This window comes from Vicia villosa, unplaced genomic scaffold (genome assembly GCF_029867415.1).
Source record: "Vicia villosa cultivar HV-30 ecotype Madison, WI unplaced genomic scaffold, Vvil1.0 ctg.004457F_1_1, whole genome shotgun sequence".
NCBI classification, from domain to species: Eukaryota; Viridiplantae; Streptophyta; class Magnoliopsida; order Fabales; family Fabaceae; genus Vicia; species Vicia villosa.
The window spans coordinates 155,626-168,376 of NW_026706441.1; the positions used below are offsets into that span (position 1 = coordinate 155,626).

At 32.5% G+C, this 12,751-nt stretch overlaps 1 long non-coding RNA gene across 1 annotated transcript; it reads right to left on the reverse strand.

The window, feature by feature from the left end:
• Positions 1-11,289: 11,289 nt before the first annotated feature.
• On the reverse strand, positions 11,290-12,350 carry LOC131642071 (uncharacterized). The gene is made up of 3 exons (XR_009295740.1): positions 12,266-12,350; positions 11,468-12,157; positions 11,290-11,386 (listed from the first exon to the last, which is right to left on the reverse strand). It is a non-coding gene; the product is annotated as an uncharacterized LOC131642071 (long non-coding RNA).
• Between the last annotated feature and the right edge of the window lie 401 nt (positions 12,351-12,751).

The following is a 12,751-nucleotide window of genomic DNA, read 5'->3' on the forward strand; positions in this document are numbered from 1 at the left end:
ACTGCATGATTGTATCCTTGAAAAATAAACACTTAATAATATATAAATGATAATACTCATTTTGAGATGAAATATCAATATGATTCACATATTTCTAAAGTGTCTTAAATTTTGATGATTTTTATGGTCTTGATTATGTCTTTAATATTAAGTGGTAATGATTTTTATGGCTCTTAATTTTTAATGGTAAAGTCAAGTCTATAAATAGGCTTTGATGAGAATATAATATAATTCAAGTCAGTGCAACATGTTGTAATTTTTTGTCAATAAGTCACATTTTGTTATGTAGTGTTTAGTTTTCAAACAGAACCATAATGTAATCGGTTGGCATATTATGTCAACATGTTGCATCTATAGCATTTCGAAATTAGCTAAATGTAGTGTTTCAGTTTTTCTGTTCGATAATTGTACCTCATTTTGTGTAGTTATATATATATACACACATTTTGGGTACCTCATTAATGAACAAAGTGCTCCTGTTTTCACCCTCAATTACTCTCACCCATTATCTCTCACTCTCTCCCTCTCCATACTCAATATTTCACCAACCTTGTGATTCTAAGTTCTAACATTTGGTATCAGAGCATGGTTCGATCCATCAAACACCAGTGTGCGAAAATGACCTCTGTTTTTAATGAACGAATCCATGAAAATATTCCAATTCCCAATGCAAAGAATTACGACAAGTGGTGCAAACAAATGAATGTGTTGTTTGGCTATCAAGATGTTTTTGAAGTGATAAAGAACGAGATAACCACACTTGTAAAAGTTTCAACGGATGTACAATGGTCTAAGCATAAGGATGAGAAGATGAAAGATTACAAGGCACTACTTTTGATCCATCAATATGTTGACGTGGGTATTTTCAAGAAAGTTGGTGATTGTGAATCATCGAAATAAGTGTGGGAAATATTGGACAAGGTGTATGCACAAGCTGATAAGGCGAAGGTTGTGGGGTTACAAACTCACTAAAGTCAGCTTTAGTTAATTCAAATGGATGAGAAGGAGATCATCATTGATTTTACGACAAGAATTACTCGGTTGGTGAACCAAGTAAAGATGTGTGGAGAAACGATTACAGAACACTATGTTGTTGCAAAAATCTCGTGTTCTTTGACGCCAAGATTTGACAATGTGGTGGTTGCGATTGAGGAATCAAAGGATCTTGCATCGATGATGAAAAAGGATTTGTAAAGATATCTTGAAGCACATGAGTAGAGAATGGAGGAAAGGAATGTTGATAAGGCAAAAGCGGGGATCGCTTTGCAAGCTTGTTTCAATGAGAGAGACAATAAGGCGAAGGGAAATTGGCCCATGAGCAAAGGTAGAGGGAATTTCAGAATTTTGGTGGAAGAGAATTCCAAAGTTCTAAAAATTCAACATTCAAAAAGGGTGAAAACAATGGCACTATGCTGCTGCATCAAATAACTCAAGAGGTGGAAATGTAAGAGGTGGAGGAGGAAGGTGGATTGTTGACAAGAGCAGTGTGTGGTGCTATAATTATCAAAATCTTGGGCATTTTGCAAGAGAGTGCATTGCCAACAAAAAAGAACCTCAAGAAGATGAAGCTAGAGATGCAGGCCAAGTGTTTGATGAGGAGAACACTCTCTTGGTCATGATCACATAGAAAGAATGCAATAGTATAAGGCTGTAAGACAACAACAACCGTTTGAAGAACACTATAAAACCAAAATGAAACTTGGTTGCATTTTTATGCTAACTTGTTACATGCAAAAAAAGGTCATGATGACTACGAAAAAAGTAGTACAGTGTAATGATCAATGGTATTTGGACTCCAGATGTTCAAAGCATATGACATGAAGGAAATATTGGCTTGTTATAATCAATCGTGCCATGAAGAACAAAGTTAAGTTCACAGATGATACCACTCTAGCGTGGGAAGGGATCTGCGATGTATCGATTGAGAGAAGGGATGATAAACATTTTTGATAAAGGATATGCTGTATATTTCTAGAATCAAGTGTAATCTTCTAAGTATTGGAAAATTACTTGAGAAGGGTTACAAGATTCATATGAAGAACAAGGCGCTACTCGTTATGGATGCAAACAGAGTTTTGGTCTTAAAGGCTCTTATGGCTCCTTATATAAACTTCAAAATTAAGTTAAAGGTTATGGATCATTGATGTATTGCTACAACGACTAGTCGAGAAGAGGGGATATAACACTATAGGGTTGAGCATATTAATTTCCAAAGTCTCAATGCCTTGCAAAAGAATGGAATGATGACAGGGCTACCATTGATCAACATATCGGCTGAAATTTATGAAAAATGTGTGCAAGTAACATAAGGGAAAATTTAGCAAGGATGCAGGTTGGTTATAAAACCTAGTGTCACCTTAAGTTGGTGTATTCAGATGTGTGTAGACCAATGCAAGTTGATTCTATTAGTGGCAACAAATATTTTGTCACATTCATTGATGATCATAGTAGAAAACTATGGACATATCTAATCAAGGGAAAGGATGAGGTACTTGAAGTCTTTAAGAAGTTCAAGTCCGTGGTTGAAAGGTAAAGCGATCACAAACTCAGAGTTCTCAACACAGATGGTGGAGGAGAATATGTCTCAAATGACTTTGGGATGTTTTGTGATAAAAAAGGAATAGTACACAAGGTAGTACCACCTTATACACTGTAGAAAAACAGTGTTTCCGAAAGAGAGAATCGACCAATCATGAACATGATGAAAAACATGTTGAAAAGGAAGAACTTGGCAAAAGAATTATGGGGAGAAGTGTTGTCCATAACTCTATATTTTTAATAGGTGTCCAACAAAGAAGTTTGAGAAGATCAAACTGGAGGAATCTTGGTTTAGATACACGCTAAATCTGAGTCACTTGAAGGTATTTGGTTTGGTTGCACATAGACATGTTTTGGACCAGCTTAGAAAGAAGCTAGATGGCAAGGGAGATCTGATGGTCCTTGTTGGGAATCACTCAACCAATGGTTATAAGATGTATGATGCATCAAACATGAGAATTGTGATCACTAGGGACGTTGTTTTTGACGAAATAAAATTAATGCACCCGGGTGCAACCGATTGTCAATAAAATGTAACCGACTGCAACAAGGAAAAATGGTTATTGCAGTATTTAAAAGTGCTGAAATAGCCCTCATCGAAGCCCAAATTGAAGAGAGTGTGAGAAGATCAACTAGGCAAATAGGTTTGCCTATAAAATTCCAAGAGTGTGATCTATTCTAGGATAATGAAATCAATGACGATGGTGTTTTCGTCCATTTTGCGCTTATAGCCAAATCCGAACACATGTTAAAATAAGGGAGGCCTTGAGTGATCCAAAATAGATTTGTGCTATGAAGGAGGAATTAGAATCGACTAATAAGAATAAAACTTGAGAGTTAATTGATCTACCAGAAGGAAAAAAGTCAATTGGTGTAAGATGGGTGTACAAAGTGAAGGCAAATCCCAAGGGTGAAATAATTAAGCACAAGGCTGGATTAGATGCAGAAGGATTTTTGCAAAGAGAAGGCACATGTTCTGAAGAGGTATTTTCACCAGTTGCTAGAATTCAAATCATCCAATTGGTTGTTGGGATTGCAAACAACAATTGGTCCATTTATCAAATAGACGCCAAACCTGCAATTTTGAAAGGACCGCTTGAAAAGAGATTTATGTAGAACAACCCCTTGATTTTGTTGTGAAAAACCAAGAGTCAAAATTCTATAAATTGAAGAAGGCGTTATACGGTTTGAAAGAAGCTCCAAGTACTTGGAACAAGAGGATATATGATTTCTTAAAAGAGATAAGCTTCAACAAGTTTGTATCCGAACATGGTGGTGTGTATATGAAGAAGGATGCAAATGAAGGGTTAATAGTCCTATGTCTCTACGTGGATAATCTGTTGATCATGGGCAACAATGAAAGGTGCATTTCCAAGTCCAAGGGCAAGCTTATGAAAGAGTTTAAAATGACAGAACTAAGCCTCATGACATACTTCCTTGGCATTGAGTTCTACAAGTCCAAGAAAGGATTGCTCATTCACCAAAGGAGGTATGCACTTGAGATTTTGAAAAACAATTAAAATGGGGCACTTTAATGTTGTCATTACTCCGGTTAAACTGAGTTTGCAGTTGTCAAAGGATGAGCATGAGCAAGTTGTTAATCCAACTCAGTACCAGAGGTTGATTACATCCTTGCGTTACTTGTGCAATACACAACCAAATTTGACGTTTAGTGTCAGTATTGTGAGCAGATTCATTGAGAGACCAAAAGTGTCTCACTTGGCAGCAGTCAAGAGGATTGTAAGATACGTCAAAGGATCTATTGGTTGCAAAATTCTCTTGCAATGGACACGGGCAGAAAATGCAATTTACTCGGATATACCAATTCCAACAGGAGATAAAGATAAAAAAATCCACAGCTAAATACATCTTTATATTCTGAGAAACACCAATCTCAAGGTGTTCGAAGAAGGAATCAATGGTGGCTCTCTCTTCTTGTGAGGCCGAGTACATTGCAAATTCGTTGTGTGTGTGCCAAGCCGAGTGGTTGAAAATTCTATTGAAGGAGTTGGGCAACGAAGAGGGTGACGATGTAATGCTCGTGGGTGATAATGTTTCCGCTATAAACCTTGCTAAGAATCCCATTGCACATGGGAGAAACAAGCGTATTGAGATGATGTTTCACTACTTGAGAGAACTTGTTAGTGAAGGAAAATTGAGATTGGGGTATTGTACAAGTGAAGACCATGTGGCCGATTTGCTGACAAAAGAAGTCTTGATTGAAGTGTTCAAGAGATTGAAGAAGCTAATGTGTATGGAAAACTTAGAGGACTTGAATTAAAGTGTTGAGAATATAATATAATTCAAGTCAGTGCAACATGTTGCAGTTTTATGTCAACATGTTACATCCTGTTATGCAACATTTAATTTTCAAACAGAACCATAATGTAACTGGTTATGTCAACATGTTAGATCTGTAGCATCTCCTTTAAATTATGAGACAATAGCTAAAAGAAATCGGTTGACATAATATGTCAACAAGTTACATCTGAGAGTTATTAATTCTTCTGTTTGATAATTGTACCTCATCTTATGCAGTTGTGTGTGTGTGTGTGTATATATATATATATATCCATTAGGTATCTCATTAATGAATAAAATGCTCATACTTTCATCCTCAAATACTCTTTCCATCTGCACACTCAATATTACACCAACATTGTGGTTCCAAGTTCTAACAACCTTCGTTCCTTAAGGTTACTCTTATCACATTATTAAAAAATACTTCATCTATATTAAGAGTAAGAGTTTGAAAGAATCAAAGACAATGCACTCACAACACTAACAATCAATGTTTTAAAAACCGGATTAGTCATCAAACTTGTGAGGATACTGGGTCACAAGTTCATTGGTCGAACCAATGAGTCACTGGTTGAACCGCATGACTAAACCGAATTAAACCGGATAACTCGGTTGAATAAACCGATCTCTATAACAAAACTTTATAGTTATTAAATCGGTCTATCCGAATGACTTGGTCTCTAAAATCAAGACACCTACAAAATTTTAAAATATCATAATTTCATAAGTTTATTCTTTAAATTCAAATTTTAAACATAGCCATCACAAAGAACAATATAGTACAAAATATAAATTCAAATAAAAAGTCCTATTTCAACATAACAACATGATTATAGTGTCAAATAAATTTAATTCTAAGGAGGGAAAGTTGTTTCAAATAATTTCTGAACAAAGGCTACTTATATTTTAATTTTACTTTTTAAAAAAATTATCAAATTGACGTCGTTTTTTCCGAGGTGAAAAAAACAAGCATTTAACCCACTAGTTTTCCAAAATCGCCGGTACTCCCTTTTTTCCAATTCTGACCGCTTCCTACCGGTTCAATAGTTTATCCGGTCCAACAATCAGACCAGGCCAGTAATCCATCCAGTTTTCCGTTCTACCGGTTGGACCACTTGGTTCGGTCTAATTCTTAAAATACTGCTAACAATAACCGAATGTGAAAAATACAACTTTTATTTTTTGCATTTTTTATTAATCTTATTGTTCTTTTGTTATTACGAACATGCATGTGATCTAGGGGTGGCAAAACGGGTCGTGGTCCGTCGGGCCGACCCGCGCACCCGCCAAAAAATGGCGGGTTGAGTTGGGATTTTAGGCCCGCCCCGCCAAAATCCGCCGCCCGCCATACTCGCCTCGCCAGAGCCCGCCGCCCTTCCTCCAAAACTCACTCTTTTTTTAGTTAATTCTAGTAATTATAATTCTTGATGGTTTATTTTACATTTATTTATAAATATATGTAATATTTTTTTAAGTAAATTTGTTAAAAAGTTGCTTTTATAAAAAATTGTTTTAAAAAATAAGTGAAAAGTTTAATTAAAAGGTAAAAAAAGCCTATTAATCTATTAAAAAAAATATAAATAAAAATAGGCGGGTAAGCCCGCCGCCCGCCAACCCGCCATCTTGGCGGGGCGGGCATGACGTTTATGCCCATTTTACTTGGCGGGCATGCCCGCCCCGCTCGTTTTTTGGCGGACATCCGTTTTGCCACCCCTAATGTGATCGATAAAATATTGATGTATTATAATCTTATTTTATTTTATTTCAAAAAATTATATGTGTCATGATTTGAAGTGTGTAATTGATTTAAAAATATAATTTCTTTCTCATTTTAAAATTAGTTAATCTTTGGTTTTACGTATAAAAAATGTTAAGTATAAATGTAAGCGGTTAAAATCTCACATCATTTATGAATAAGATGAATGTTAGATTTATAAGAAAAATAATTATATACTTAATACCTTAAAATTTTGAGTAATAACATCTTCTCCTTTCATAGTCCTAAATCATTGGTTCAGTTGATGCTCCTGCATCTTCAACAAGACAAAATTAATCAAAGTTTAATTTATTTAAAAACAATAAAATATAAAATTAAAACAAAGACATAATATAAAACAATTACACATTAAATATTATATTTAGTTAAACTCTATGGAATAAGAGTTGTCACCTCCTCCTTATTTTATGTGAAGCATAATATTTGAAGTATTACATCTAGAACAAGTATAACACACGGTTTGAAGTTTGAATATTTCTCCAAAGGAATATACACAACATGATAAATGGACAAGAAAAAGTAAACTGATGAGATATAAGTGGTTGGTTGTCCCAATTGGTCCATCAATTCCCAATATTCCCGCTAATATGTTACCATCGTCCTTCAAGTTAATTTCACCAAACATAAAATAAAGGTTAGTACGAATTCTAAACTCAATTGCCAAAAAGAAAGTTTTCAAATTCAACTTTGTCAGTAAAAGATGCTCTAAGATGTTGGTTTCATTTGGTTTGGTTGGAAGAGAATTTCTTGGTATTACATAAGGCCAAGGCCACAACTAGTTCACTTTTTCAATTGGACCCTTTTGATTATTGAATTGTCTCCCTCACTTGTTCGTTTAGTTGTATATAGACACTTACCATCCTTTAGAATCTTAGTTGGGATCAATGTTTTGCATCAAATGAGAAAGAGAAAAAGCAACTTGGAATCAATTTGCTACTATAGCGAGAAAAGGAATTCAGACTCTTAGAGTGTGTTTGGATGAAGTATTTTATTGAGGTAATGTAATATTTTGAAAAAATTTAAAATGATTTGTACAAAATTTGTTGTTTGGATAAAAAAATAAAGAATTGTTAAAATGATGAAAATTTATGGAATATTTTATCTAAGTTAAATTTAATCATTTTGAAATGACACAAAAAATAAAGAATTTGAAATTCTTCTCATATTCCATAAAATGTATTTGTTACTATTATTTCTTCAAATTTTATAAATTGGTCCTCATATTTTTCAAAATTATAAAATTGACTCCAAAATTTTTTTAAAAATTGCAAATTAGTCCTTAATAATTTTTAAAATTTACAATTTAGTCTTTCAAATTTTTAAAAATTGCAAATTAGTCCCTACTTTTCAAATTTTTAATTTGGTCTAAAAATTTAAATTTTATAAAAAAATAACCCCAAGAATCTTACAATGAATTATCTTAATCATCCAAACAAAATAATTTAAAAATGAATGAATTTCAGTTGAATCATTTGAATTACTTTGAATTTTAAATTTCTTTAAAATTTCTAATTATCTCATCCAAAAACACTCTTAGTTATCTATAATCCTAGTATTATTGTAATATATATATATATATATATATATATATATATATATATATATATATATAGACATGATTGTTTTAAACTTTTATGACTGTAAAACTTTTAGTTTAATCATAGTTTTGTTTTATTGTGGTAAAAGATGTAAATGTTGTATTTATTTTAACAAGTTTGCTATGCTTACACGGGAAAACCATACACCGTATTTACACCACATGTCTTTCAAAACATTTTAGCTTGGACACAAATATCAAGACAAGAAAAAATTATTAAAAAAAGCAAAAAAGTGCATGAAACCGTATGTATATAGGGTGTTGGTGTAATTTTTAGTGTATGCTTATCATTTCTGTTATTTTAAATAGAATGAGTAGTAAAGTATTGAATTGTTAAATTGGACAAGGGTTTCAGGGTTTTGTGTAAGTATGTTCAAATTGAAGGGAAATTTTATTTGATTATAGTAAGATCTATTCTACGAGAAAAAATGTTGGAGGTTAAAAATCAATACGAGAATAAAGTAAGTATAACAGAGATGAAGATGTTGCGTTGAATTTATGGTAAGACTAAACATGATAGAATTAAATATGAAAATATTAGAGAAAATATTGAGATAATACATATAAAAGAGAAGATGCTAAAAAATAGATTTAGATGATTTGAATATGTAGAGGGAAGTCATACAATAAAAAAAAAACTTAAAAGACTATAAGAAAAGTTATAAAAAAAAAAACTCGAAATTATCAATTTAGATAGAAGCATGACCCTATATAAAACATAATAATGAAAGTTAATTTATATAGACAATCTTTGATTGTTGTAATATAGTTTAATCATGATAAATTTTTGAATTTTTATGCAGTAGTCCGCCTTATACTTTTTATTAATTCACGGTGTATATCACTACTAGAAATACACATATTTCCTGCGGATTTTTGTTAAATTTCCGCAGGAAATGTGTTTCCTGCGGATTTTCCTGCGGTTTAATGTCCCCAGCTAAAACCTTCGTGGGTAATATTTTTCGCAGGTAATTCCGCAGGTAGTTCCGCAGCTAAATCCGCAGGAAACAATTCGCAGATAAATCCGCAGGTAAATCCGCAGCTAATTCCGCAGGTAAATCTGCAGGAAATGTATATCCGCAGGTAAATCCGCAGGAAATTTCTTTCTCAAATTTAATATTTTTTTTATTTTAATAAAGTTTTGAACCATTATATATATTTAAATTACTGTAATATAAAATAAAATTATAATTTTTAATTTAAATTAAACTTGAATTCATAGAACATAATTGGTAAGAAGTACTTATATAGTCATTACTAAAAATGATTCAAAAAATCAAGTTATTACTAATCATTTGTCAACCAAGTTAAAAAGATAATACAATCCAAAAACTAAGTCAAGTGAATTGAGATTGAATAAGATATGGAATAGGTTGAGGTGGAGTGGGTTGGGGTTGAATAAGGTACGGAATAGGCTGGGGTTGATTGGATTGAGGTTGAGTGACTTCATGTTGAGTTGATATATTCTTCTTCTTGGACTTTTTTGGCGGCATAGTTTGAGAGAATTCAAAGGAATGCCAAACCTGGAAAATTAGAGTGCAACAAATCTTAGTAGGGGACCAAAACAAAATATACAAAATATACATTTAGAACAATAATTAGAACCCACCCAATCTAACTTAAAGATCTAAAACAAATAACCTATGTACGGAATTGTCTATATCCCTGAACCAGAATCTTAAAGCTATGCGCAGTGATTTTAATGCCATGTATAAAACAAAATGCTTATTTAATTAAAACAAAATTGTCTATATCCTATGTACAGTTAGTTAGTTAAAACACTTTATAACAAATATGATGAAACTATATACATGGAACATGTTTATCATTATATATTCATTGCCTTTCTAATTAATACAATGGATGATGTGGCCATATTTGATAAAATTTAATAGAGACTAAAAACAATGGAAAATGTAATTAAGGCAAGAATATTCATATTTTGCACCTATATAATATGCAGCCCATTGCATATAGCAAGCTACAACCATATAAGAAACACAGTATACACAATATGCAGTATCCAGCATACCTTGGGCTCAAAATACTGTCTTTAGTACTATTTTTTTAATAATTATATAAGAAAAGAGGTGCATTGCTCTCAAAGAAACCTGCATCAAATACTTGTATATACTAGTATTACTTTTGCTAAGGATAATATATGAAAATGTATATTCTTTCTGAATAATCAAGTCATGTAGCTGGAACTTTGTTAACAGAAGCAGGTGGTCTAGTGGCTCTCAAATGTCAAATTTGTTTCATCTATTCTTGTATTGTTGTGACATCAATCAATTACATATATAAAAGAAATTCAACACTTTTCATTTATATTATATGTAAGCTAATATAATGAGTACATTTTATAGTGAATATCCTTTGCAAGAAAGAGTTTATTTTGGTGAAATGTTAACCATTATATGTACTACTCTCATATCTTTCCAATGAATTGGTGTAAATATTTTATTAAATAATCGTAATCATTAGAAAAGTTATACACAATAGGTATATAGTTCATGAAGTACAATCGCAGTTCTCGAACCAAAGCTGTGAAATACTAAACCGAACAGTGAAGAAATTGTCAACCTTTACACCCAGTCAAATTCAAAACACTCATTTGTAAAGAAAAAGATACTAAATGATGAGCTAAATGGCAACCTTAAAAGCCATAACTCTAAATCCAAGACATAATCTATTAAATGTACTTGCCTCTAACACTCATGTGTTGAAGAGCTGCATTGGATGTTGAGTCAGTTGTGTGCAAGGCTATCAAAGTTGTGTGTGAGGCTATCAAGTACCTGTCAATGAGAAGCAAAAAAAAAACAGTGAATAACTAGTGACTTTTAAGCACTAGTGGGAGATAAAATCGGATTATATAACTGACTATAAAAAAATGGGATTATTATTCCACTATTCTAAATTAGTAGTGTATCCAAAAGAAGGAAAACAACATTCAAAGTATGCATGAAACCCACCAACTGTCATCAAATACAGACAATAAAAATCAATTTATAATGCAATTGTTTGTTTAATTTCATTCATATTAATTATTAGGTAAATTACTAATATTGAAGAAGTGCACGTACCATGTTTAATTTAAAACGAGAAATGGATAAGAGTGGGACAATTACACACCAAAAGACAATATCTGTTGAGATAACAGCCCCTGCACTAGTCTGTCAAATGCAGAATATCAGTTCAACTTGATTACAATATTGGTGATCATAATTTTCCGGAGGAAACTTAAACTTAATAACCTGATAGGTAATTTGCACGAGGTAACCCCAGAAACCTGCTGCTTGTTCAAACTCTTATTCAACATACATGCTTTTGAAACTTTTTGTTTCCAAATCTCTTCTCAGAAATTCTCCATTTTGAACCGTAGGACTTTTGTTCAACAACTTCCAACAACCATGTGCAAATACTGTTGTCCCTAACTACATTAATTCCAAAAACAATATACTACATAAAAAAATATATACACCTTTTAACAAATAATGTGAAATTCCACCGGCATATAAACAAGATTATATAGTTAGTAATTAGAAATATAGTAATAATATAATAATTGGAATTTGGAAGGAAGAAAGATGAGACACTCCTTGAAGCATGGTGTTAGTTTTGTAATTTGTAGGGACTAAAAAAGTGACTTTCATTTCACTGTTGGAAGTTGGAATTGGACAAGCTTGATTGACTGAAAACAGAACTAGACTGAATTGGAATTGGAAGTTGCATCTTAGTAACTGTACAAACATGAAATCCTAGAAGTGTGAGGTACAATAATAACAATAGTCGAAAGGAAACTGATCAACCTTCTTCAACCTCCCTTGTCACCTCTCCAATGTTTTCTGTCAATGATGATGTTGGTCCTAGCAATAACGCTGGTGGTGTTAATGATTCTGACATTGTTGGCTTCAGCATTCCAAGTTGGCCTTGCATTAAGTGTCCTTCATGAGTGGCAAGCAAAGATGTGAATATAAAATATAAAGGTATCATTATTATTTTGACAATGAAAACATTCCATCAATGAGCACTCAATTAAATATTTATGTTACCTCCATGTCATTCAAAGTCAGTAATTTCTTTTAGCTGTTCTTCAACTCTAGCCTTTTTATGAACCAGCTCAGCATAAATCTCCTGCTATATGAAAGATAGAAAGCATTAAAAGTGGATGCTTGTATTGTATTGTTGTGACATCAATCAATTACATATATAAAAGAAATTCAACACTTTTCATTTATATTATATGTAAGCTAATATAATGAGTACAATACTACTTAGGATGTTAAGGTAATCGAAAGGGCGGTAAATGAGATGAAAAACGAACCTTTTAAAGACGCGACGATTAAAGTTGAGATGATGCATTCGTTTAAATGTATGTCAATTGCTGAAAGTGGGGATGGAGAAGGTGGACTTGAAGTTGGATTGGTGTTTAAAAGTGGAGAATTTGAATACTTTTATTCTGTCACTGAACAAGGACTTGAAACTTTTAAGTTCTAAGTATGTAAACAGTATAAATCATAGTCTTTCAATTAATCTAA